Here is a 27,299-nt window from a genome sequence, read left to right as displayed (position 1 = left end):
CCATGAAGGGCTGCTCTCAGTCATGAAGTGTTAAACTCACAGGGCTATAAACACTCCCAGAGCACTGAAGCATGGGCTGCCCATGCAAAGTGGCTCTTCTGTGCAACTTGGCTTCCTGGGTACAATAGTCTCCTGTAGCCCAGCAGTGCTGTGAACACAGACTTGATGCTGTGTGTTCAAGATCAGGATGAGCAGTTTAGGATGAAGTCTCCAAAACAACAGGACTAGACAAATAGCTTTATAAGTCATAGGTTGTATATGTACCCTGAGAAGGACTAATTCATGTTTGTTTTGTTTTGATGAGCCTTTTTATAGAGAAGACTTATGACTTCAGTCAGTCAGGAATAGTATAGGAAACTGCCACACTTATGTGTTTGGGATTAGAAAGGTCACAAATGCTAGAGGACCATTATGGTCCTGAGATATATGTCTCTTTAGTTTTTATCCAAAGTCTCCAAAACAACAGGACTAGAGACATAGCTTTATCATAGTCACAGGTCATAGGTTTTATATGATATGTAAGGAAAATCAGGAATTGAAAATAACATGTTTTTGTTTGTTTCAAATTGTAAGATATTCTTTAAAAAATATGTATTTGATCTGGTAAAACCATGGTTATATGAGATCTTAAAGAACACAATGGTCTGGTGTTATAGTAAGGTTGTACTAATGGATTCAGGAGAACTGGAGAAAACATTGTAAAAACATTCAAAGAATAAAAAACAGCTTCAGGATCTTGTATATTGATTTTGTCCTATGTAATATTGTATTTATGAGCCTGGTTCTCTTCCTAGATTATTATTTTTTTTTACCTGAGAATAACTTGTTAATGTTTGTTTTCATTCATTTTCATGAGCCTTTTAGAGTCTTTGGGATTAGTAAAGGAATTTGGGATTAGATATGCCAGCACCATAATGGTCCTCAGTAGTGAACTATCTGTCTGATTAGTTTTTATTGTAATAACCTGTACCATTAAGGATTCATTACTTGAATAACACTAAAAGCACCAACATTTTGAACTACCTACAAGAGCCAAATCCAGTCATTTTAAATTATAGCTCTCAAACAGCTTTAAAAAAACATTTAAAAAAATTGAATTCATGAACATCACATCCAACTTTTACATAGCACAAATTGAGTATTTAAATGGAAATATAAAACATAATTTAACCATTCAAATCCATACATGGTCTGAACTCATCCAATCAGACCAGTCCAGTGCCTTCTTGTGTCCATCTTATGACCTTAGGCCTGGGCACAGGAGAGGGACCATGGTAAAGCATGGTCTCATCACAGGCAAGGGTTGCTCGATGAGGTAAACAGTGTGTCAGGGGTAATCCAGAAGTCAAGGTCACGAGAAGTCGGAGGTGGAAAACAGGAGATCAAAACAAATGAAGTTCTTGCCGATTAATCACTAGGAATACAAACCTTTGTGGTGAGTGAGAGCCAGAGAGGGGTTTAAATAGGGAAGCAGATTACCTGGATGATAAGGGGCAGATGTGAGGTAAGTGATTGCGGTGATGATTGAATGATTGAAATTGGGAGAGGAGACCGTTATGGAAGGGGTGATGGCGACCTCTGCTTGGGAAAGTGGAAGTGCTTAGACTGGTGTTGAGGAGTGCTGGACTGTAGCCGTGACAGGCATAAAAGTAGCAAAATAGGCCTAACACTGGCTAGTGTGCAAAGTAATAAAAGAAAACAAAAGAGGGACAAGACCGGGTTCAAGGATCGGGGCATGGACATCCAGCAGCAGGGCGCTCACTCAGCTGGTCGTCAGGGCTATATGGTTCTCTCCCACTGCTGGACAGAGACACGTGGTGTTCAATAGGCTGAGACAAAGCACAATACAATAAACAGTTCGATTAGTAACATACAAGCTCCTCTTCTTCTCCTTACATTCATTTTCAGTGTAGACCATATTCATTTTAAAAGCAGGAAATTGGAAGGTTAAAACACTCTAGCCTCTGACCTGAGATCAAGCACCACAGATGCCAAGAGTTCAGAGTGTGGAGATCTAGAGCCTCATCACACAGCGCAGCATCGGCTTAGGCTCAGGCAGTGCAGACAGGGCTCTGTGGACAGAGGAGCTGAGGTCAGGACTGAGCTGCTCCACTAGAAGCTCTCATGGTGGCTGTTTGTGCTGACTGAGGAGACTGAGAGCTGTTCTACCTCCCCTTCAGGATCCTTGACACGGGGACAGCAGGAGGGCTTGCTGGCCACAAGGAGATCTTGTCTTGACTGGAGCTGACTGACAGAGAGGAGACCTGCACACTGACAGCACCTGACACTGTGGTGTGTTAGATATTCATGGGTACTTTTAAGACACATGTGGTTAGTTGAGGGAAGGGGATACAATTAGGGACATTTTGTGGTATTTTAAGGTTTAGAAACTATATGCATTCTTCTAATTACAATTATAGTACATTCACAAGTTACCAAAACTATATTTGCATTTTACTTTACATTCAAAACTGCCACACATGTCATTCAGCATGTATGAGAGACTAACACTGATCAGTTTGATACTTTTCCTAAGTCCATGTTTCAATTGCAGGATCAAATTAATAATAATAATAATAATAATAATAATAATAATAATAATAATAATAATAATAATAATTATAATAATAGTAATAATAATAATAATGTGTGTGTGTATGCAGATCTGCACTACAATAACTGGACCACTTTATTCCCAAGGTTTCGAGTTATATTTAAGTAACACATTATACATTTATACTATATACACTCACCTAAAGGATTATTAGGAACACCTGTTCAATTTCTCATTAATGCAATTATCTAATCAACCAATCACATGGCAGTTGCTTCAATGCATTTAGGGGTGTGGTCCTGGTCAAGACAATCTCCTGAACTCCAAACTGAATGTCTGAATGGGAAAGAAAGGTGATTTAAGCAATTTTGAGCGTGGCATGGTTGTTGGTGCCAGACGGCCGGTCTGAGTATTTCACAATCTGCTCAGTTACTGGGATTTTCACGCACAACCATTTCTAGGGTTTACAAAGAATGGTGTGAAAAGGGAAAAACATCCAATATGCGGCAGTCCTGTGGGGGTGAAAATGCCTTGTTGATGCTAGAGGTCAGAGGAGAATGGGCCGACTGATTCAAGCTGATAGAAGAGCAACTTTGACTGAAATAACCACTCGTTACAACCGAGGTATGCAGCAAAGAATTTGTGAAGCCACAACACGTACAACCTTGAGGCGGATGGGCTACAACAGCAGAAGACCCCACCGGGTACCACTCATCTCCACTACAAATAGGAAAGAGAGGCTACAATTTGCACAAGCTCACCAAAATTGGACAGTTGAAGACTGGAAAAATGTTGCCTGGTCTGATGAGTCTCGATTTCTGTTGAGAACGTTTTGGCATAATCTGAATTATTATTTTGTTTTTTTGCTTGTTTGTTTGTTTCTTCTCAGATCGGAATACATATGTTTTTCAATGATTGTATTGAACACCTATGCGTGTTTTGGATAAAACCGCAGTATATTAAAAGCAACTTGTCTCAATTCAGCCACAGTGCAGTGTGGGTGAAGCGTGTGCACAGCACAGCGCGACAGACCGGCTCTTAAGATACTAAGACAATGGAGGGAGCGCCTATCATTTTCACGCTTTTAGCACAAGTATCTCCCAGGTTTGGCTAAAAAAACAACAACTGTAAATATGTAATGTAGACAAACACACAAATCTACCATGAAAATGTCGGTTCGAAGCTGAAAACAATGTAGAATCACATTTAAACAAGGGAATACATGTGCTTCTTATATATTCTGTTGCACGCTTCCTCATGCACCGATACAGCCATTTTGGTGAAATCTAGGTTACCCTGGTTTTAATTTCGGGAGGTCAGAGAGAATCGCGTGTCTCTCCAGGGTGAGTGGTCTATGGACAGAGGGGTTTAAAGTCATTACCCTGCTGTTCAGCTGTTCATGTGTGGATGTCTCGATCGGAGCCATCATAATTGTATCCGTTTCTTATCATTGAAATGGGGTCAAGTTTTCCGTCGTCTGGGTTGTAAGGTGATGCTGCAGCGCTGAATCCACATCCACCATCATGATCGCGTTTATTCCCAGGCTCTCCGGTTTAAATCATCCCGATCTAGTCGCGCACCCAGCTGGCATACTTTATACCCGCGTTTCGATCATCTCCTTACACAAACATTTCATTACGCAGTCCCAAAATATCAGGTGGTAAATAAATGTACTCACCTTTTGGACTTGAGATGTTTTGTGTATGGAGATGGATCCTGCCGACTACGCCATCTGAAGAAACCCTCTTGAATTGACGAAAACGGCAGCGCAGGAGTTGTGTTGCAAATGGTAAAGAAGTCTTTAATCAGGCCGGCCCGGAAGGAAAACAGAGCGAACACGAGGCGGTCGCGGGTTCAAACAGCTTTTCTTACAGATCTCTTCCGGGTTTGCATTTTTATACAGTTCTAAACAAAAGGTGACTAATGTCCAATCAGCAGAGGGCAGTGTCCCAGATGTGCTTGTGGATTGGCTCGGTCCTCGCTTCTCTGCTTCCTCTGGAGTGTAGGGTTACCAAACACCGGGGGTGACGTCACTGTTTCCTCTGCAAGGCATTCTGGGATGCACAAAGGACTGTGGGGGAGAGGATGTTTCGACGTGTTTTGCACATGGAACAGACAGAGAAAAGTCACTGTGCAGGGGGAGGGAAGAGTTGATCCACGTGTTTTACACGTGGAACCAGAAAAGTGGGTGTGCAGGGGGAGAGAGAGACAGACAGACAGAACTATACAACAACATTTTATATATTCCATTCAAGGAAATATATATACATATTCATATACATTTGAATATTTATGCAGAGCTGATATGTCATTTATTGTATTTACATTTGATAAGACCTCAGGTCTTTCACTTAGATATTAATGGACACCAAATGAGCACGATGGTTAGAATGGCCTTCTCTCTTTTGTAAACTTTATTATGTTCTTATTTTCTAACAGTTTCAAGTCACAAAAGTTGGCAACATAAATGGACAACAAAAAAAGGATAACAGTAGTGTAGATGGCAGCTTATTTCAAACTGACAGCCGGAAGTCCCGCCCTCCCTACTTACCATAGACCGGAAGGCCCACCTCACCTTCCGGTTACCCCCACCTTTGAACCAGAACTTCTCTCTCCTCCCAGCACCCTCTGAGTTACCCTTTGACACTCCCTGTCAGCCATCTTGGATGGCAGCCATTTGTAAGATCATAGGTCATCTGGTAAGATGGCGGCCATCTTGGACAGTGGCCATCTTGTAAGGTCATAGGTCATCTTGGATGGTGGCCATCTTGGACGGTGGCCATCTTGTAAGGTCATAGGTCATCTGGTAAGATGGCAGCAATCTTGGATGGCAGCCATTTGTAAGGTCATATGTCATCTGGTAAGATGGTAGCCATCTTGCTAGTGTGACATCCATCGTGGTGAGGGTCCGAGGGTACCTCACCCTGCTGGTGTGGAGGTGTAATGTTTAATAGCATAAACGGTGTTTTTAAGGTTATATTGTTTTATGATACGGTTTTAGTAAATAAAAAAATACAAGTTTTAAACACATATACATTTTTAAAGTTATATTGTCTTATGATACTGTTTTAATAAATTACAAAATAATAAGAAAAGTTTTAAACACATATATATATATTTTATATTTAGTTTATATTGTTTTATGATACTGTTTTAGTAAATAAAAAGAGAATAAGAAAATATTTTTTATATTTTATTTTAGGTTATAATGTTTAATTCGTTTAAGTAAATAAAAAAATAAAAGTTTTATATATATATTAGGTTATATTGTATACATTTGAGAAAAATAAAAGTTGTAAATACACATATATATTTTATTTTAGATTATAATGTTTGATTATACTGTTTTAGTAAATTAAGAACATAAGAAAAATATACATTTTATATATATTTAAGTTTATATTGTTTTATGATAGTGTTTTAGTACATTAAAAAAGAAAAATGAATATTTACCCAGAGTGGGATTTGAACCCACATAGACATACGTCCATGTGTTTTTAGTTTATATGTTTTATGATTAAGGCTTAGGATGATACTGTGTTGGAAAAATAAAAAGGTAAGAAAAAATCAATTAAGAAATGTATAGACTTACATATATTGCATGTCATTACATACATATTTAAGCAAACACAGATAAACTCACCCTGACTTTGTCACAACCGCAGGATGGGGAACCTCTGCTGTCGACCCTCATCCACTCTGTCAACAGTTTGTAGGTGACTTGTAACACAAGGGCAGACGCCCTTGGTGGGGTGTTTCTGTCCAGTGGTCTGATCTGATACAACTACAATCTACTACATTTCATATTCTATTAAAATAGAACACATGAGTAGTTCATAAAAAAGTGTTAAATCTGCTCCTCTTATGAGTGTCTCTACAGCCCCTCATTGCTCCCTTGCATTACAGAGCATGACAGGTGCTCTTCACATTGAAATTCACATTCATGTTGATGTAGGACTCGTCAACACAAAACTGTACAAAAATACATGAAATACGTAAACAATACAAACATTAAGAACAGAATCCACTTTCAATCTGACATTTCACAGTATAGAAATTAAATCAGTTTGAATGACCTCATGGCTTTCCTCAGGCTCGGAGCCAGGCCCGGTCTTGCCCTCAGCATCAGAAGCTGAGCGCTCTGTGTAAGATTCAGAGTATCGATCAGCTGTGAGCGGTGGAGAGGGGAAAGGGAGATGCAGAGCAGGCAGGGTGTCTGTGAGACGGGTCTCTGTCCTGCTTGTCCTGCAGAGCCTCTCTTATCTGAAATGGCACTGGACACACCCAAAGCAGCAACGCCCCCAGACAGCAGCTCCTTAAGAGAGGACACTGTCAAATTTAACATTCAATAAAAGTCCACTGTTTTGACCATTTTCAGTTGAATTAATCCTCAGCATCAAATGCATTGAGACCGTACACAGCTTCCAGATGACTTGTACTTTAAGATATGTTATATATTTAGGCTACCCTGTTATTGCTTGAATAAAATGTTATTTCATGAGAGCAGTAAGAAAAAGGGGGAACAAAGATATATAATTGAATTAATCATTTTAAGCACTCTTGCTATTAAAAATAACTAAGATGAAGGCCTAAACTGGCTATCTACTAACTGTTTAAAAAGAGAAATGGTTTTCTGTGAGTGTGATAAAGAATTGAACTTCTCATTTCTGTCATTACAGTGAAATAACTGGAATACATAGTATATACCTAACAGTTGCTTAGATTTAAATGCTTTTCTTTATGAAATGTAAGATGAGTGCTCAGAACAATTAGACATCTATATTTCTACCCGGGCTTGATTATGTTGACAGTTTATGGCTGTGCTTTGCCATTAATCCAGATTTCAAATTGTTCTCTATGGGTTGGTTTCAGAGCATGATTAGCACTAGTTTAAGTACATTACTCAGAATATGGCACTCACCATGGTGGTATTTTGGTATCTGGCACTTTAAACACTCATCCAACACGTTGTTTAGTGACTATATGAAAATGCATTTAAAAGGCAAACAAGAGGCCTCAGGCTATCCAGAGTGGTGCAAAAATGACACAGACCGTGAACGCTACATCAGAGAGTATTATGACAGAGAGGGGGTACACTTAGAGTATTTCAACATCACTAACAATCCGGCCAAAAGACAGATTTCAAAACTGTTTTTGAATTCTTTATGGGGAAAATGTGGACAGCGAACCGATTTACAAAACACCAGTATTGTGCGAGACCCCAACGAATTATTTAAATACGTGTTTGCCCCATACCACGAGGTCTCGTCTTGTGATTTTATTGACGATGACTGTGCTTGTGTCACCTGGAAACACACAAAAGGGCACCACACACAGCTTTCAAATGTAAATATTTTTATTGCCGGTTTCACCACCGCCTATGCTAGGTTAGAACTGTACTCTCTTCTGGATGCATTACAAGATCGCTGTTTGTATTATGACACTGATCAATCATTTATGTAAGCAGGCCAGGCCAGTGGGACCCCGAGTTAGGAGATTATCTGGGTCAATTGACAAGTGAGCTGCCTCCAGACTAGCACATTACAGAGTGTGTTGCTACAGGACCTAAATCCTATGGATATAAGCTCTCAGGAGGGAAAGCCTGTATCAAGGTGAAGGGTATCACATTAAACGCGGCTAATAGTGAGAACATTTATTTCGATAGCCTAAAAGATTTGATACTCGACTATACGTTTAAGGAGGCTGGTGCAAATGGTGAATTAAAAGACATTACACTGCGGCAACCGGGGATAGTATGTATTAAGCGAGACTGGCACTTAGAGACGAGAACACTGCAAAAGACCCTGAAGGTCGTGTATGATAAGCGTGTCCTGGGGCCAGACCTTACAGCCCTGCCCTATGGGTATTGAACAATGGATTTTACACTGCAGCACCCGTTTTCATGTATTCTGTCAGGGCCCTCAAACTGCGGAAGAGTTTTTTCATAAGACAGTTATTAGACAATGCTAGCCATTATTTATCATGTATGCCTAATAATATTGTTTGGTGTTATAGTTGCATGCAGCCGCTCTATAAAGAACTGAAGTTAAAATACCCTTTTATTAAATTTATAGAGGGGTTACCTGAAACATTTAATGACGATGAATTACTACCATGTGATAAAGTAAACATGTTGATTATTGATGATCTTATGGAAAGGGCCTGTGAAAGCGATGAGATTGAAAAATCCTTCACTAAATACGTACACCACAGAAACCTCAGTATTTTATATATTGTACAGAATGTGATTTGTCAGGGACGTAAAAGTAGAACTATTACTTTAAACACCAAATATATGGTTCTTTTCAAAAACCAGAGAGATCAATTACAGATCACCACATTAGCGCGACAGATGTATCCAGGCAAATCTCAATATTTTTTGGAAGCTTTTGAAGATGCCACCAAGAAGTCTTTCGGATACTTATTTGTCGATCTCATGTCAAAGACCCCTGATGAATACCATTTAAGGATGGGTCTTTTTCCCCCTGCCCCCCCGGTGGTTTATGTGTATAAAAAACAAAGAAAGTAAAAGAATCTGGTTTTCCAGCTTTGAGCGCATTTGCGGTCTGTGACTCTGGCTGTCAGTATGTCACCGTGCATGAAGAGCAACCTGGTTGTCCTGCAGCTGCTGCTTAAAGCCGCCCCGCAACAGAGGAAGGCCATTCTGTGCGCCGCGGGGAGTGACCTGGTGCAGGCCGTGTCCAAAATCGTGCTTAATACACTGAAAGGAAACATCCGCTTGAGCGCTAAACAATTTCGGAAACTCAAGAAAAGCGGAGGCATTATAAAAACTCTTAGTAAAAAGACCGTGTCTGTCAAGAGAAAGAGAAATCTATTGAACCAGTCTGGGGAGTTTATCGGCAATTTGCTAAGTATCACCCTCCCTCTCATCACTAGCTTACTGACCAAGTAAAAACTGCAGTTTACAGAAAAAATGTTTTTAGTTCCGCAGAAACAGATGGACAGGATTAAAGAGGACTTTCCAGTTGAGCACGACATCCGAAAAATAGCCACGTATAAATTGGATGGGGAAATGAAAGATATTCTGCAAAGCTCTCATTTGGGAGAATATGAAAAAGCTAAACGCTATGCACAAGTGTTGCAGAGGTACTTGACCCTGACGTGTCAGGCGGAATCAGAAAAGGCCGTGTTAACTTTGCAGATGCCTGACACGGACACCCCGGGTGAAATAACGCCTACAGAGCCTGTTTTTGATGGTATTTTAGAGGCTATACCACAGAGGCAAAAGAAAAATGCCGAAATATTACTTAAGAGAATGGTGTCCAACAATGCTGTAACTTCATGGAACGTGAATGGGGAGTTTGTGTACAAGGGGGCTCCTATCCGCGGGTCTCATATCATAGATCTGGTAAGGGCTGGCACACAGCAGCACACACTGGCCTCAGGCAGGACACCGAAAGGTTGGGGGAGTTTTATGACCGCTATGGCCGAGATTAATATCCCCGGTTCTGTTTTGTCCAACAGAGTTAACCGGGAGTTATTGGAGAAACTAAAAATGGCCCCTACTAGAGATAGATATCCTATTTCTCCGGATCCAGAGTTTATCTCACTGGAGGGGGCTGTTGCCCCACCCGAAACTCCACAGAGAGACCACCTCGCAAAAAGACGCAGACTATTTAGAAAATTACCATGGTTATTTAGATTAGTAGGGATCTGTTCGCCATCCGCATACAGGGCCAGGAAATTAATATCACAATGTTTAAAGTTGAAGGGGTTTTGTGTAATGTCACCACTGAATTCTATTACTATTATTATTATTATTATTATTATTATTATTATTATTATTATTATTATTATTATCACCAATTACTATTATTTTAGGCAATTCCTCTGGCCAGACTGAACACTTTAATCTGAACCCGATCTACAGGGTATTTTGCATTAGCCACCTGCAGCGCATCGGCGTGGCCCAGCCTGACCCTCTTCACAAACAGAGCTGCTGAGAGAACCGACAGTTTGAAATCCTCAGCGTTGCTCATGAGACAGAATGCTTCTCTGTTTCGGGTGAGTTTAATTTTTATATCAACGCCGTTCAGCATTAATTTGTCTTGAAAAAACATGTCTGCATGAATACAACCCAACAAATCTAGTTTTCGGCTTCCTGCTGTATAGGCAGCTCTATTTTTGAACCCCAGGTTTGCCCCGTTCAGCACGGTTACTTCATGCTGGCCGGCTGTGTCCTTGACAAAAAGGCCTGCTGAGTACTGTGTGTTCAAAGTGCTTTCACTGTAGTTGAAAATGGATTCAATAATAGCTCTGTACGGATAACAGTTGTTGCTCTGGCTAATAAGTCGGTCCCCGATCGTGATGTCGACCTGGCTGAAAAGGGAGGCCACGGGGTAATTGACCAGGCACACGCGATCATCCAGGGCCAGATTGGTGCCATCGTGTCTAGTTATCTTCAGTCAGGTAGATGACGGTATTATTCAGATCTAAATAATCTTTACCGTTTCCAGTGATGTAGAATTCCAGGGGGGCATTGTCAGAGAGCACTGTGAGGGGGGGCACCTCCACATAGAAGCTCTTTTCGATGCTGGTCTATGTGGGCGCCAGCTGAAAAAGGTTCAGTTCAGATTTGGTGCACTCCCCAGAACTGCAGTGAACGAAAGCCATGTTTAAAATATATCCCCGCGATGTTGTCACCTGGAGCTCCTCTTCTTACCAGCCCCGTTTCTCTTATGATTGTGTTTCTTCCGTATGGCCCTTCTTTTAACAGGGGCCGGGGGTCCTGTGAGCTCCAGGGGTGTCGTTCTTTTCCTTTTAATGCCTCTCCTGATATACATTAGTCACAAGCCCTCCTGTTTCGGAGAATTTATTCTACTGGCCACCGCACTTGTAACCTGGCCGACCACATCTTTAGCTATGTTTGTGGCAGCCGATCTGACGTGTGGTTTGACAAGTTCTAATCCGCGTCTCAGAAAAGGCATAGCTTTTCTGAATAATGCTCTAAATATACCTACTACCCCCGCACCACATTGCACAGGCATCCCGGTGAAACTGGGGAGGCCATTACCCGCCTGAGACTTGTAGTAGTTCCTATACATGTGTGGGTCTCCATAGTTTTTAACAATCACCATGATTTTAAAAGTGGTTGTATCTAACAGGTCGGAAATGCAACTTCACTATCACCTTGCCGTGTGCGAATGTGACATGTTCGTTCTGGTCAGTCTTTATTTCAATGCGTATGGTGTCAAATTGATTCATGCTCAGGGGGACATGGAGGATAGTGAGGCTTAACATATAACAGCGTAACAAACTTGCATTCTTCCCCTTTTTTAGGTACACAGCGCAGAAGTGGGGCATAACTGTCACCCACTAATTGGTGTTCAATTATATTGGTATAAACATACATGTGGTTAAAACCCACAGTAATATCTGCAGGATGGGCCGATTTCCACCCCCCCCTTCTCAGGAATGAACCCCAAGACGTGTGCCATCTGGCTCCTGGTAAAAAACAATATAGTTGAATCCCCGAAAATGCGCACACTTCTAATATAGTTGTATTGAAAGTATACCTTGGGCGATGTTCGGGACAGCCTTGACAGCATTATTCATGACTGTTAACAGTACATTAATGTTTTTATAGTAGCCGTGTGATATTTCATAATACCAGATTGTGTCAGTTGTGTCAGAATGCAATTCGAAGCTCTGTTTCCTGTCAAACGTACTGACAGTCATGGGGTAGTGCATCTCCACCATCCCTACCTCCCATTTCCATGCTAGATCGATGGATTTGGCTAGATGATCAGTAAAGTTGGAGCTCTTGTTATTAGGAAATAGATCCTGTGAGGCATTGCTGGTTAAAGTTAGGTAAAATCCGTTTTCACTCATTTTCTGAGCCTCTCACAACCCCGGGGCTATGTCTTTCACCTCCGAAGCTTTGATCCAACTATTAAATTTAACCCCCCACCCCAACCATTTGACTAAAACTTGTTTATTTCTACCATGACCTCTCGAGTCTAAAATGTTTTGTATACAATATACTCGGTCAACATTCGGGTTTTGTAACTCTTCTGTGTAAAACTGGCCTTTTATCTCATCACCAGCATAATCTTTTAGTTTGTAAATGGGTCTTAATCCCGGGATACATTCTTTGACAATAAAAATCTAATCAGTGAATGTCTGCTCATACCCCTTTTCAAATCGCCCTTTTATCCTTGATACTCTCACATGATCACCATGTTTAAACTTTAATATTGAAGGTTTGCTTTTTAAAAATGATCCATACACTGTCCTCCATACCCTCAGGGCATTGTCAGGGGTGACATCTACTGGACGCTCCTTGACAGTTCTATGGAATGTGTGTTTGTAACTGCACACCAGGTCTGGTAAGACATCCACATATCTAAAAGTGTTCACGGCTGTAAAGTACTTCCACATTTTCGATTTTATAGTCCTATTGAACCTCTCTACCACACTGGCTTTCACTTTACTGTTTGTCACAAAATGTACAATTTGGTGTTGCTTGAGAAGACTTTGAAAACCATGGTTGAGGAATTCTTTCCCCTGATCTGTCTGCAGTTTCTTTGGAACGCGTCCATGGGTGAATATTCTTTTAAAGGCTGTGCATACTTGCTGACCCGTTTTGTTTTTTAACGGTACTACCCAGGCATATTTGGACAACACGTCTATGCAGGTTAGAATGTATTTCATACCGTTATTGAACTTTGAGAACTGCCCCATTTCCACCAGGTCTGCCTGCCATTGCCAGTCAATGTCTTGTACCAGTGTCAAGTTCCTCTTAAACCTCACCCGCGCTGGTTTGTGCACTGAATATGTGTATTGATCCGATAACCATTGTGAAACATGTTCTCTTTTCACATGAACAACCGTTGCTCTGGCACTTCTCAGTAGTGTATCGAGTCCTCCAAAACTTCCTGCTTCACCGGGTGTATAATAAATCTCTTTTAATCTCTTTTCATAACTCATCCTCTAATGATTAAAGAAATCTACACTGTGCTAGACAAAATAGCAATGATCTGTGTCGCTGCCCTTGCCAGTAAACTGGTAGAGGGTGTTGCTAGTGCAGTGCAGTTCAGCTGTTTCTTCCTGGCTGCTGTAGGAGTTGGGCATGGGAGATCACTGGTCACACGTGTCAGTATCTAAGCTCACTGTTTACTTCTGACCTGATACCATGTTGTCATGTTTAGATTGGTCACAATAAAAAGACTGTCATTGACACATATTTTACTGAGTCTTGTTTTTTTAATTTACTAAAACAGTCATAAAACAATATAACCTAAAATAATATATATGTGTGTATTTAAAACTTGTACTTTTCAATTTACTAAAATAGTATCATACAACATTATAACCTTAAAAACACAGTTTATGCTATTAAACATTACACCTCCACACCGAGGTACCCTCGGACCCTCACCATGATGGATGTCAACCTAGCAAGATGGCGACCATCTTATCAGATGACCTATGACCTTACAAATCGCTGCCATCTTACCAGATGACCTATGACCTATGACCTTACAAATGGCTGCCATCCATCAGTTCAAAGGTGGGGGTAACCAGAAGGTGGGCCTTCCGGTCTATGGTAAGTAGGGAGGGCGGGACTTCCGGCTGTCAGTTTGAAATAAGCTGCCATCTACACTACTGTTATCCTTTTTTTGTTGTCCATTTATGTTGCCAACTTTTGTGACTTGAAACTGTTAGAACATAAGAACATAATAAAGTTTACAAAAGAGAGGAGGCCATTCAAACCATTGTGCTCATTTGGTGTCCATTAATATCTAAGTGAAAGACCTGAGGTCTTATCAAATGTAAATACAATAAATGACATATCAGCTCTGCATAAATATTCAAATGTATATGAATATGTATATATATTTCCTTAAATGGAATATATAAAATGTTGTTGTATAGTTCTGTCTGTCTGTCTCTCTCTCCCCCTGCACACCCACTTTTCTGGTTCCACGTGTAAAACACGTGGATCAACTCTTCCCTCCCCCTGCACAGTGACTTTTCTCTGTCTGTTCCATGTGCAAAACACGTCGAACCATCCTCTCCCCGACAGTCCTTTGTGCATCCCAGAATGCCTTGCAGAGGAAACAGTGACGTCACCCCCGGTGTTTGGTAACCCTACACTCCAGAGGAAGCAGAGAAGCGAGGACCGAGCCAATCCACAAGCACATCTGGGACACTGCCCTCTGCTGATTGGACATTAGTCACCTTTTGTTTAGAACTGTATAAAAATGCAAACTCGGAAGAGATCTGTAAGAAAAGCTGTTTGAACCCGCGACCGCCTCGTGTTCGCTCTGTTTTCCTTCCGGGCCGGCCTGATTAAAGACTTCTTTACCATTTGCAACACAACTCCTGCGCTGCCGTTTTCGTCAATTCAAGAGGGTTTCTTCAGATGGCGTAGTCGGCAGGATCCATCTCCATACACAAAACATCTCAAGTCCAAAAGGTGAGTACATTTATTTACCACCTGATATTTTGGGACTGCGTAATGAAATGTTTGTGTAAGGAGATGATCGAAACGCGGGTATAAAGTATGCCAGCTGGGTGCGCGACTAGATCGGGATGATTTAAACCGGAGAGCCTGGGAATAAACGCGATCATGATGGTGGATGTGGATTCAGCGCTGCAGCATCACCTTACAACCCAGACGACGGAAAACTTGACCCCATTTCAATGATAAGAAACGGATACAATTATGATGGCTCCGATCGAGACATCCACACATGAACAGCTGAACAGCAGGGTAATGACTTTAAACCCCTCTGTCCATAGACCACTCACCCTGGAGAGACACGCGATTCTCTCTGACCTCCCGAAATTAAAACCAGGGTAACCTAGATTTCACCAAAATGGCTGTATCGGTGCATGAGGAAGCGTGCAACAGAATATATAAGAAGCACATGTATTCCCTTGTTTAAATGTGATTCTACATTGTTTTCAGCTTCGAACCGACATTTTCATGGTAGATTTGTGTGTTTGTCTACATTACATATTTACAGTTGTTGTTTTTTTAGCCAAACCTGGGAGATACTTGTGCTAAAAGCGTGAAAATGATAGGCGCTCCCTCCATTGTCTTAGTATCTTAAGAGCCGGTCTGTCGCGCTGTGCTGTGCACACGCATCACCCACACTGCACTGCGGCTGAATTGAGACAAGTTGCTTTTAATATACTGCGGTTTTATCCAAAACACGCATAGGTGTTCAATACAATCATTGAAAAACATATGTATTCCGATCTGAGAAGAAACAAACAAACAAGCAAAAAAACTAAATAATAATTCAGATTATGCCAAAACGTTCTCAACAGAAATCGAGACTCATCAGACCAGGCAACATTTTTCCAGTCTTCAACTGTCCAATTTTGGTGAGCTTGTGCAAATTGTAGCCTCTTTTTCCTATTTGTAGTGGAGATGAGTGGTACCCGGTGGGGTCTTCTGCTGTTGTAGCCTATCCGCCTCAAGGTTGTACGTGTTGTGGCTTCACAAATTCTTTGCTGCATACCTCGGTTGTAACGAGTGGTTATTTCAGTCAAAGTTGCTCTTCTATCAGCTTGAATCAGTCGGCCCATTCTCCTCTGACCTCTAGCATCAACAAGGCATTTTCACCCCCACAGGACTGCCGCATATTGGATGTTTTTCCCTTTTCACACCATTCTTTGTAAACCCTAGAAATGGTTGTGCGTGAAAATCCCAGTAACTGAGCAGATTGTGAAATACTCAGACCGGCCGTCTGGCACCAACAACCATGCCACGCTCAAAATTGCTTAAATCACCTTTCTTTCCCATTCAGACATTCAGTTTGGAGTTCAGGAGATTGTCTTGACCAGGACCACACCCCTAAATGCATTGAAGCAACTGCCATGTGATTGGTTGATTAGATAATTGCATTAATGAGAAATTGAACAGGTGTTCCTAATAATCCTTTAGGTGAGTGTATATATATATATATATATATATCATGTCTTCACACATTAATTCATTTGTTTCACAACCCCCTGGTGACAAAGTAAGAGGGTATAAATTAATTATGATTTATGGTTATTAAGGCTCTTCTTTTCTCCAGAATGTTCCTGTTTATAGTGTGTCTCAGTGAAAGTGGTCTGGACTCTATGGAGGAGAGTCATGGTGACACAGATGCTGTAGAATGACAGAGATCCGGCTGTATGGTCCACATAAACTCCTATTCTGTGGGAAGAGGGGATGGCTATTTCCGTGTTTTTCTTATAGTGCCAGACAGAGCAACTGGACCCAGAGCACTCCAAACTCCAGGACTTGTCATTGTATCCAAGGTCTGTACCCCCTCCTTTTCTGTGCATTCCTCTATACATCACTCCTACAGCAGCCCCTGTCCCACTCCACTCAGCCTCCCAGTAATTTCGAGTCCCAAACAGACCCTCTCCGCACAACACTTGACACCAGTAGTCTCTCCGGGTGATCAGGAAAATGCTGGGGCTCTGCAATCAGTGTCACAGTCCTGCCCTGCTGTGCCAGCTGTCTGTGCATTGTGTTGTGATCCAGTGTGAGTTCACAGAAATCTGATTGGAGAGAAGAGACCAGATCTGCAGGTCTAATCACTGAGGAGATCTATACCAGAGTCCCTCCGCCCACAGCTCGATAAAATACTCTCACTGGAGTCTCTGTCTGTCTCTGACTGTCCATGTTAGTCTGTCTGTGACTTTGGTAGTCTGCCTTACTCTGTGTTTGTCAGTGTGTCCAGCTATATCCAATGCACCCATCTTTAGTCCCTGTGTGTGTGTCTGTGTAGTAGCAAACTTATCTGCCAGTGTTAGTGTGTTTACTGTGTTGGGTGTATATTACTCAATGTGTCCACGGTATTGATTGTGTATCAGTGTGTGTATAGTAGTGTATGGTGTGTGTGGGGAAAAAATATAGAAATCCTATCCTGCCTTTGTCCTCGCTGTGCTGTTATTCAGTTGGTTATCAGCACCTCACATTCCTTTCTTGCAACATATTATCTGCAAATTACCATCCAATGCAACTGGCAATGTAGAGTTTAATGATTATTATTCATGAGTAATAATCATAATAGTGATAAGATGAGAAGGTTTAGTTTAGAATGCCAATGAAATCACTGCTAGTTATTAGAAATGACCATTCAGACACTCTTTGTAAAATGTTAAGGCCCCTTGAGCCAGAGGGGGTATAAAAGCTTTGTTCTGTCTCAAAACTTTTGGGGAACAGTGTCATGCAAGCCTAAAATCCTTTGAGTTCTGTTTTGCGCTGTTCCTCCTGTGCACGTAATGAATTCTGTCTAGAACTCCCGACTCCACCACGTGTTAGTGTCTGTGTGTGTCTGTGGTGTCAGGTCATCTCTGAAAGGAGTCAGGCGTTTTCAGTGGAGAGTTTCAATGTAAAACAGACTCACATTGTAAGAACAGATCCAGCAGGGACCTCGCTGCGTTCGTGGAGGACTTTGAACTCTGCGACGCAGGTCGGGACCTGGTCCCCTTGTTCACCTGGGTGAGTTCTTCTGGCTCCTCCTTCTCCAGGATAGATCTCGTCCTCCTCAGCAAGCCACTGGAGAGGACCGCCATGTCTTCGGAGGCGGTCTTCTTTTCAGACCACAGGCTCCTGACGACAGAGGTGCTCATTCCGAGCACACGGGAGTCGGGGCCTGGGGTCTGGAAGCTCAACACCTCTCTGCTCGATGACCCTCGTGTGATTAAGACCTTTAGCAGACGCCTCGAGGAGTGGAGGACCCTGAAGGACCTTTTTGATTCTCCCATAGAGTGGTGGGAGATGATGAAGAAAAGAACCAAGGGCTACTTCATTCAGCTGGGGAAACGGAAAGCTCGCGAGAGGCGGGCGAGATATTCCCATCTAAACGCCCGCCTCCAGCGCCTGAGTCTTTTACAGCTCAGAGGCTTCGACCTAGCTGAGGAGGTGGCCCGGGTCAAACTGAGTCTCTCCGCCCTCTATCGGGAGGAGCAAGAAAAGATCAAGGTCCTTTCCAGGGTCCGCATCATGGAGGACGATGAGAAATGCAGCCGCTTCTTCTTCAAGAAAACGAAGGAGAGGCGGCCTGCAATGTCCTCCATGATCGACTCCTCGGGGCAAGAGGTGGAGGGCAGAGAGGCTGTTGAGACAGTGGTGCGGGATTTCTACAGGGAGTTGTACGACCAGAAGGTGGTGGATCAAAATCTGATCCATCACTTTCTGTCCCTGTTGGAGTCCCGCAATGAGGGGGACGAGGAGGAGGAGGAGGATCCAGAGATCACCACCACTGAACTCTCCCAGGTGATAAAGAGTCTTAACTCTGGAAGGACACCGGGTCCCGACGGGATCCCTGCTGAGTTCTATAAGATCTTTTGGGAGGTGCTTAAGGAAGATCTGGGCCAGGTCCTGGGGTCGATGTACAGAGAGGGCAGATTGGCCCCTTCGATGAAGAAAAGTATCCTCTCCCTTCTTCACAAGAAGGGAGACCCAAAAGATCTGAGGAACTGGCGGCCAGTCAGCCTCCTGTGCACCGACTACAAGATACTGGCCAAAGCACTGACGCTCCGGCTGCAGCGGCCACTCCCTCAAGTCGTGGGTCCCGACCAGGTCTGTGGTGCCCGGGGGAGATCGGCGGCCGACAACGCCATGCTGCTCAGGGATGTCGTGGCCTACTCGAACGAGAGAGGGCTTCCCCTGGTCCTAATCAGCTTGGACCAGGAGAAAGCCTTCGACAGAGTGGGCCACGAATACCTGCAGCTCGTTATGGAGGGGATGGGTCTCGCTCTTGGCCTGAGGAAGTGGGTGAAGATCATCTACAGCGGCCTAAGCAGCAGGGTCCTTGTGAACCGCCACCTGACCGAACCATTTCCGGTCAGGTCGGGGGTCCGGCAGGGTTGTCCCCTGTCGGCCCTGCTGTACGTCCTCTGCTTGGAGCCGTTCATGCAGGCGATCCGCCGGGACGTCCGGGTGACAGGTTTCCATCTCCCGGGTTCCGGCGGAGAGCAACTGAAGGCCCTGGCCTATATGGACGACGTGGCCGTGGTCTGCACGGACGCTCCGTCCGTGGCCAGGGTCGAGGAACTGCTGGACGGCTTCTGCAGGGCGACGGGGGCCGCTGTGAACAAGGCCAAGAGCGAGGTCTACCTCTCCAGGGCATGGCCTGTCGGCCGGGGCCCGCCGACCGTGTTCCCTGTGAAGCCGTTTATCAAGGTTCTGGGGATCACGATCGACGGGACCAACACGGGCACCCGGAGCTGGGAGGAGGCCATAGCAAAGGTCCAAAGGAAGATCCACGGCTGGAGCACAAGGACCTTGACGATGGCTGGTAAGGTGCTGGTCGTAAAGGCCATCCTCTTCCCGATACTCCTCTACGTAGGAATGATCTTCCCCCCAGACAAGGTTATCGCAAAACTAGTGACCCGAATTATATTTCGGTTTGTCTGGGGGAGCAAAATGGAGAGGCTGAAAAGAGTGCAGATGGTGAAGGGTACCCTGGATGGAGGCAGGGGGGTCCCGGACGTTGTGCGGCTGATAAAGGCGCAGGGGCTGGCCTATGTGGTCAAGAACATCCAGGCTGCTGGCAAGAAAGTGAGTTTCATGAACCGCTTTTATTTTGCCAGCAGCCTGAGACCATTCGGCCTCTGCGCCATGGACAACACCAGGCCGCACTCGTGGGATCCCCCGCCGTTCTACAGGGCGCTCCGAGCCTTTGCGCTCGAAGTAGGCCTCCATAAAGTCGTGCTGGCCTCCTGGGATTACAAGACCATCTGTAGTCAGATGAGATCTGCCCAGGAGACCAGCCGGATAGAAGATTTCCCTCCCGAAACCTGCCGGTTTATCTGGGCTAACGCTACGCACGTTTGCCTCACGAACACGCAGAAAGATGTCTCCTGGATGGCTGTGAGTCGGTGTCTCCCCACCCGAGTGTTCATGCACAGAAGGGGCATAGCTCCTTATGACACCTGCCCCTATAAGGGTTGCTTGGGGAAGGAGACGGAGGCTCACATCTTTAGTGAGTGCCCCTCCGCCCACAGGGTCTGGCTCCTGTTTTCTCCGTTCCTCCACAGGTTCGCCGTTCCTGCGCGGGCGACCGCCCAGCAGATCCTATACGGTCCGGCAAGGGGAATTTCAACATCAACCCTGAGGTGCTGGTGGCGTGTCGTCTGCGCAGTGAAGCAGGCACTGTGGGAGGGACGGAACATCTGTTTGTTCAATAAGCAGGAGCTGGACCCGATCGTCATCGCGCGGAGGGGCATGGTGTTTGTAAAAGACTACGTCAATCTGGAGGTCCATCAGAGGGGCAAGGAGGAAGCCTTTAAGAACTGGCGCATACAAGATCTGGGGGAGCTCAGGATCCCATGATGGGACCCACCTCCGGGGACGGTCAGTTCCCCCTGCTGGAGCCCGAGTCCAAGATCTTTTAAAGATCTTTTAAAGATTTTAAGAATGATTGTTTTTAAAAGAAGATTTTAAATAATGAATCTTAATTGTTTTTAAAGATTTAGTTGTTTTTAAATCACAATTGTTTAGGGTTTTTGGTAGAGTTTTGTTATATTTTGTTGTCAGATACATTGACCGTTTTGGGTTTAATTTAAAATGCATTGGACTTTTTTTGTTTGTTTTTTATTTTTTATTCTTGGTCTGTGAAACCAGATGTTAGTTCTTAAAGCTTTCTGTGAGGAATGTTACTATCATTGTTGAGGTTTTAAAAAGGTTTCAAACATTACCTCCGATCTTCATGACGGTTTTCATGGAAACTGTTCATGCCACTAATGACTCCATTGTATGGACAGATATATGTGAATTCCTGATCAAAATTATTCACATAAACTGACCAGGAGCAGTCTGGAAGATTGTCAAAAGTTGATTTACATCTGAAATCCCACAAACGATCTTCATGATGATTATGATGAATGCTAGAAAGAAGATAAAAACAAGGCAGATTTTTTTCGTGTTGTCAAAAATGTTCTTAAGTTACACAAAATATACACCAATAGTCACCTATAACAATATCCCTATTTTGTTTTTAGTAAATCATAATACAAAAACAATAATTTAATTTTAGTGATGAATACATCTAAAAGTCCTCTATCAATTTATCTCATACAGAATGACCAATGTAAGTCATTTCTACTAAAAACAACATTTAAGATGCTCCCCAAGACACAGAATTACATTGAATTCCAGTATTTATTTATTTTTCCATATTGAATATGTTATTCCTAAATTAAAAATAAATACATAAAGATTTCAGTCAAAAGATAATGAAAAACCTTATGTTAAGCAAGAGTTTTGCTTAACAGGATTTAGACCATGTTTGGAGGGAGGCCCAGTACAGTACAATGTCTCATGATGAAACACCTCATCCCACCTGTTGCCACAATCTTTCTTGTCTTTTTAAATTTATGATCATACGCCCACTTGCAAAATACATAATCCCAAAAATCCTGCAAGAGAGGCTGTAGCAAATTGCATTTCTACACAGTGAAACCAGACTGATCCCTGGTCCTTTTTAAATAAAAAAGGGCAAAAAAAGGCCTGGTAGCAAAGATGTATAGGGGAAGGGGAAAGTAAACATCACGTTATTTGACTGGTGAGTCTGACCTTTGGAGTGAAGCTAATGATTGAAGGAGACGTAAAGACCAGATAGCAACATATAATGCAGCAGGAACTATTGCCTCATGACGAATGATGAAACCACAGATGTTTTTGGTAATGAATGGGCCATCTATGACTTTTTTATGATTAGAGCAGCTTTGGTGATGTACAGTGAGGGAAAAAAGTATTTGATCCCCTGCTGATTTTGTACGTTTGCCCACTGACATGGTAGGTGTATTTGAACAGTTAGAGACAGTCTAACAACAAAAAAATCCAGAAAAACGGTTTTCAAAAAAGTTATAAATTGATTGTTAATGCATGTTAATGAGTGAAATAAGTATTTGACCCCTTCGACTTAGTACTTGGTGGCAAAACCCTTGTTGGCAATCACAGAGGTCAGACATTTCTTGTAGTTGGTCACTAGGTTTGCACACATCTCAGGAGGGATTTTGTCCCAGTCTTCTTTGCAGATCCTCTCCAAGTCATTAAGGTTTCCAGACTGACGTTTGGCAACTCGAACCTTCAGCTCCCTCCACAGATTTTCTATGGGATTAAGGTCTGGAGACTGGCTAGGCCACTCCAGGACCTTAATGTGCTTCTTCTTAAGCCACTGCTTTGTTGCCTTGGCTGTGTGTTTTGGGTCATTGTCATGCTGGAATACCCATCCACGACCCATTTTCAATGCCCTGGCTGAGGGAAGGAGGTTCTCACCCAAGATTTGATGGTACATGGCCCATCCATCGTCCCTTTGATGCAGTACAGTTGTCCTTTCCCCTTAGCAGAAAAGCACCCCCAAAGCATAATGTTTCCACCTCCATGTTTGACGGTGGGGATGGTGTTCTTGGGGTCATTCCTCCTCCTCCAAACACGGCAAGTTAAGTTGATGCCAAAGAGCTCGAGGTCTCATCTGACCACAACACTCCTCTGAATCATTCAGATGTTCATTGGCAAACTTCAGATGGGCCTGTACATGTGCTTTCTTGAGCAGGGGGACCTTGCGGGCGCTGCAAGGTTTCAGTCCTTCACGGTGTAGTGTGTTACCAATTGTTTTCTTGGTGACTATGGTCCCAGCTGCCTTGAGATCATTAACAAGATCCTCCCGTGTAGTTCTGGGCTGATTCCTCACCGTTCTCATGATCATTGAAACCCCACGAGTTGAGATCTTGCATGGAGCCCCAGACCGAGGGAGACTGACAGTTAATTTTGTGTTACTTCCATTTGCGAATAATCGCACCAACTGTTGTCACCTTCTCACCAAGCTGCTTGGTGATGGTCCTGTAGCCCATTCCAGCCTTGTGTAGGTCTACAATCTTGTCCCTGACAACCTTGGACAGCTCTTTGGTCTTGGCCATGGTGGAGAGTTTGGAATCTGATTGATTGATTGCTTCTGTGGACAGGTGTCTTTTATACAGGTAACAAGCTGAGATTAGGAGAGTCCCTTTAAGAGAGTGCTCCTAATCTCAGCTCGTTACCTGTATAAAAGACACCTGGGAGCCAGAAATCTTGCTGATTGATAGGGGGTCAAATACTTATTTCCCTCATTAACATGCAAATAAATTTATAACTTTTTTGAAATGCGTTTTTCTGGATTTTTTTGTTGTTATTCTGTCTCTCACTGTTAAAATACACCTACCATTAAAATTATAGACTGATCATTTCTTTGTCAGTGGGCAAACGTACAAAATCAGCAGGGGATCAAATACTTTTTTCCCTCACTGTATTACTGATTTGCTTACTCTTGATATTCCTGGTGAGTTGATAAATCCTAAGCTCTGAACCCTTTTCATTGTGTTCATCATTCTTATAAGCACTGACAGCAAGCTGATACAACAGTGGTAGTCTCACGGTTCCCCAGTACACACCATCTCTCTCCACTAGAGGCCGCTGTCTCCCTGTCTTTCCTTTCCCCTCACTGTTCTTTTCTCACCTGTCAATCACCTATTAACATTCCGGTCTCCCATGTGCACTGGTTCACTCTTCCTCTGTTTCCATTGGCTCTGCACATTCTTCCCAGTTCCTGCTCCCTGTCTTAAACCCCTCACTGCCCTCACTCGGGGCGAAGTCTCGTCAAGTGCTGCTTACAACTCCGAGCCCTGTTTCCTCTGAGCCCTGTTTCCTCCGAGCCCTGTTTCCTCCGAGCCCTGTTTCCTCCGAGCCCTGTTTCCTCCGAGCCCTGTTTCCTCCGAGCCCTGTTTCCTCCATCACCCGTGACCTCAACCACATCTTCGCTCAGCCCTTGTTTACTCTGTTTGCCTGATCCCACGACCCTCGCCTGTGACCTCAACACCGACTCTGCCTTGCCTTTCTTGCCCTGATTTGCCAGTACCCAACCCACACCTTCCCGACAATCCCGCGATCCAGCACTGCTCCTGGGTCCCTGTTCCCAAGCCCCCGAGGTACTCGTGACAGGTAGTCTGCTCATATGATGCATCACAGAAGCACAGCGTGGTTGCGCAAGACATTTGTAAAGCCTGATTTGTGTAACTGAATCAATTGGTATTTGTGAAGTGGAGAAAGTGGATCAATTTAACATTTTATATAAAGCAACAAATGAATTTGCCCATTTTGAAAATCATGCTGTTATTGTTTTCTACAAAAACTACACCACTTCAAAACCCAATTCTGATAAAAAAACATATATGCATTACAAACAATCTTCGTTGTTTCAGATTAGTTGATTTATTTTAATGACATGAATCTTTCAAGGGTTAAGAGAATCAACCAATACAATTATAAGTTATACATCTTACCTGTGTATATAAGAAATGGACTGGTATGTGGGACATTGAAAATGTAAAGGCTGGTCATAATTATTTTGCCATCGTAGATCTGGGGAACAAAATAATTAACCTAATTATATATATAGCCTATTCTCAATTACTGCATAATCTGATATTCTGCAAAATGCATAGTCTGATTCAATACTCCAAATCAGTAACGTATTCAGATTAATCTTAATTAAAAAAAAAAAATACAGTAAATTCGGTTTAAAAATTAAAACCTAATGCATTAATTTCAAATAATTTTGCAGAGTTGGGCATTAATTGGAATATGATTACTAAGACAAATGATCATACAAGCCTTCAGCTAAGACTCCAAGAAAAATACAAGATATCTGAAAAGACTCCGAGACAGTTAATGGCCCACCTGGGACACTATATGTGCACACACCATTGTCATTAATGTGTTGTTGTTGTTTTCCATTTCACATTAATTTATCTTGTTTGGACTTTGTTGGAACTTGTTTGGAAATTCCCCGTGCATATCTTCCATTGTGCATAGTATGAAAAACGTAATTATTTCAGTATTACATCACTTTTACTATGACAGTAATCTTTATTATTTACTTATACACTGAGAATAAATTCTCAGGATCTTCTTATAATGTATGCCCTTCTTAAAGCCAGTTAGAAACAGAATAAGTCTTTATATATAATACATATAGAGCCCAATATTTAAATATATACTGGTAAGAGTAAGAATATGTAAAAGTAAGTAGCTGTTAAACAACTTTGAATGCTGTACAATTCCAAAGATTAAATTACCAAATAAATAAATGTATTTATATATTATAATAATTGAATTTTGTAATTTAAAATATAATCAATCTCACCTTTTCCATTAACTTGAAAACCAGCAAATATCAAAATAAGAAGATTTATTCTCTTCATGGCTCGTCTGCAAATGAGAAACCTTTGTGAAATGTGGGATTTTAACACTCATGGCAGTCTTTATATAGAAAAATTTCTGAAATCCATTCCAAAATGATTAAAACAAGGACACAAAGCTGAACACAAGGTTAAACTTTGTATTTACACAGGTGTCCTTAATGGTCTAAGGTGGGGGAAGGAAGAATGAAAACAGCTCATATTGTTATCAGTATTTGAAAAATTAGTTATGCCATGTGATTAATGTTATATGTTAAAAGAGGTAAAAGTATTTATTATATATTTATATTATATTTATTGTGTTTCTTTATATATAGCCAGGTGGTACATTTGGCTTTAGTGTTATTTTCCTCACTGAAAAAACAGGGGAAAAAAAGTGGACTGTCAGATTTATGAAAGCATTTTATGTATGATTTACACAGACGTATATTGTTTAATCTCTCAAAGCAATTTCATTACTTGCAATTAATTTAATCCGAAGCAAAATTGGACACCTAGTTTGAATCATGTAGGGTGAGTGTGAACCAATAAAGTAAATTTTGAACCAGAAATGAGTATCAATTCAAACCGCTCAAGAGAAGAAACTTCCTGAAAGATCATTGGTGCGGAAATATCTCCTGGAATCTCGGTAGAGGTAAGCATGGTGATTGATGTTATTCTGCATTTGTCAGTGTGTGTAGAAAATGTAGACACTATTTGGTGAAAGTATTACTATGTGTAAAACAATATATTGATTTGTGGTGAAGCTAAATTTCCGATGCTGTTAGTTAATTAGCCTATGATAGTAGAACATCTATTTGAAAAAGTGGGTGAAATGTTATTCGAAAATACAACAGTAATACGAAACATCAGGCCAGAAGGTAGTTTCTCCTCTGTTTGTTATTTACGATGAGAATCTTGGAGACAATGTCAAACAGTATGATTTAAGTGCCTGTTACCTAAAACCGTGTGTGGACCTATGAACTCTGTTCTATAATTATATATATTCTGCTTAGTTAGCTTTTAAGATAACATAGTCATTACTTTCTAATTATAACCAGATCTTTGACTTTTGGTGTATAAAAGTCTCTTACTTTTTCTATGAAGGCAGAGCAACTTTGGGATCTCCTTGATTCACTGTTTCTCACCACACTGCATGTATTAAAGGCACTGCAATGAACTTTCCAACCTGATTGAAGACTGAGTTTCTTCCACAAGCCCATTGCACAATCTACCGATATGGATTTCCTACAGGCAGACCCATATTGAGGATATCTTGGTGTGCTTTACTAAAGCTTTCTTTTATTAATTTTAAGAAGACCGCATTATCATGTTCGGTGTCCGGCATTCCAGAGTGTTCTTTAAAATGTAAGATATTATTTGTTAGAATATATTTTTCTATGGGAAATTCTATACCATCTGGTTTGGTAGAGGAAACAGACCTCCTCCCTTTTATCTAAGTTCCCTGGTAGCCCTGGTAGCCCTGGTAACCCTATCTTTATGACCAGAGACCAAAAAGGGACCTGTCCTCTGATTGGCTCCTAGCCAA

The 27,299-nt window shown here is 42.3% G+C and overlaps 1 protein-coding gene, 1 long non-coding RNA gene and 1 pseudogene across 5 annotated transcripts in view; all 3 read right to left on the bottom strand.

Moving 5' to 3' along the window:
- Positions 1-27,299, bottom strand: part of LOC136751661 (myelin-associated glycoprotein) — a 363,254-nt gene that overhangs the window by 148,057 nt on the left and 187,898 nt on the right. The gene's annotated exons all lie outside the window — the stretch shown is intronic.
- The window catches only part of LOC136751671 (tripartite motif-containing protein 16-like), a 184,353-nt pseudogene that overhangs the window by 72,598 nt on the left and 84,456 nt on the right, over positions 1-27,299 (bottom strand).
- Positions 21,219-26,969, bottom strand: LOC136751667 (uncharacterized). 2 transcript variants are annotated; one of them, XR_010817051.1, is made up of 4 exons: positions 26,845-26,969; positions 25,717-25,781; positions 24,854-24,932; positions 21,219-21,421 (listed from the first exon to the last, which is right to left on the bottom strand). It is a non-coding gene; the product is annotated as an uncharacterized LOC136751667 (long non-coding RNA). The 2 variants fall into 2 exon arrangements; XR_010817050.1 differs by lacking the exon at positions 26,845-26,969 and having other exon boundaries at positions 25,717-25,819.

This window comes from Amia ocellicauda, chromosome 6 (assembly GCF_036373705.1).
Source record: "Amia ocellicauda isolate fAmiCal2 chromosome 6, fAmiCal2.hap1, whole genome shotgun sequence".
Lineage (NCBI taxonomy): Eukaryota > Metazoa > Chordata > Actinopteri > Amiiformes > Amiidae > Amia > Amia ocellicauda.
Note: the sequence above shows the minus strand (reverse complement) of the source record. Positions and strands in the feature narration are given on the sequence as shown.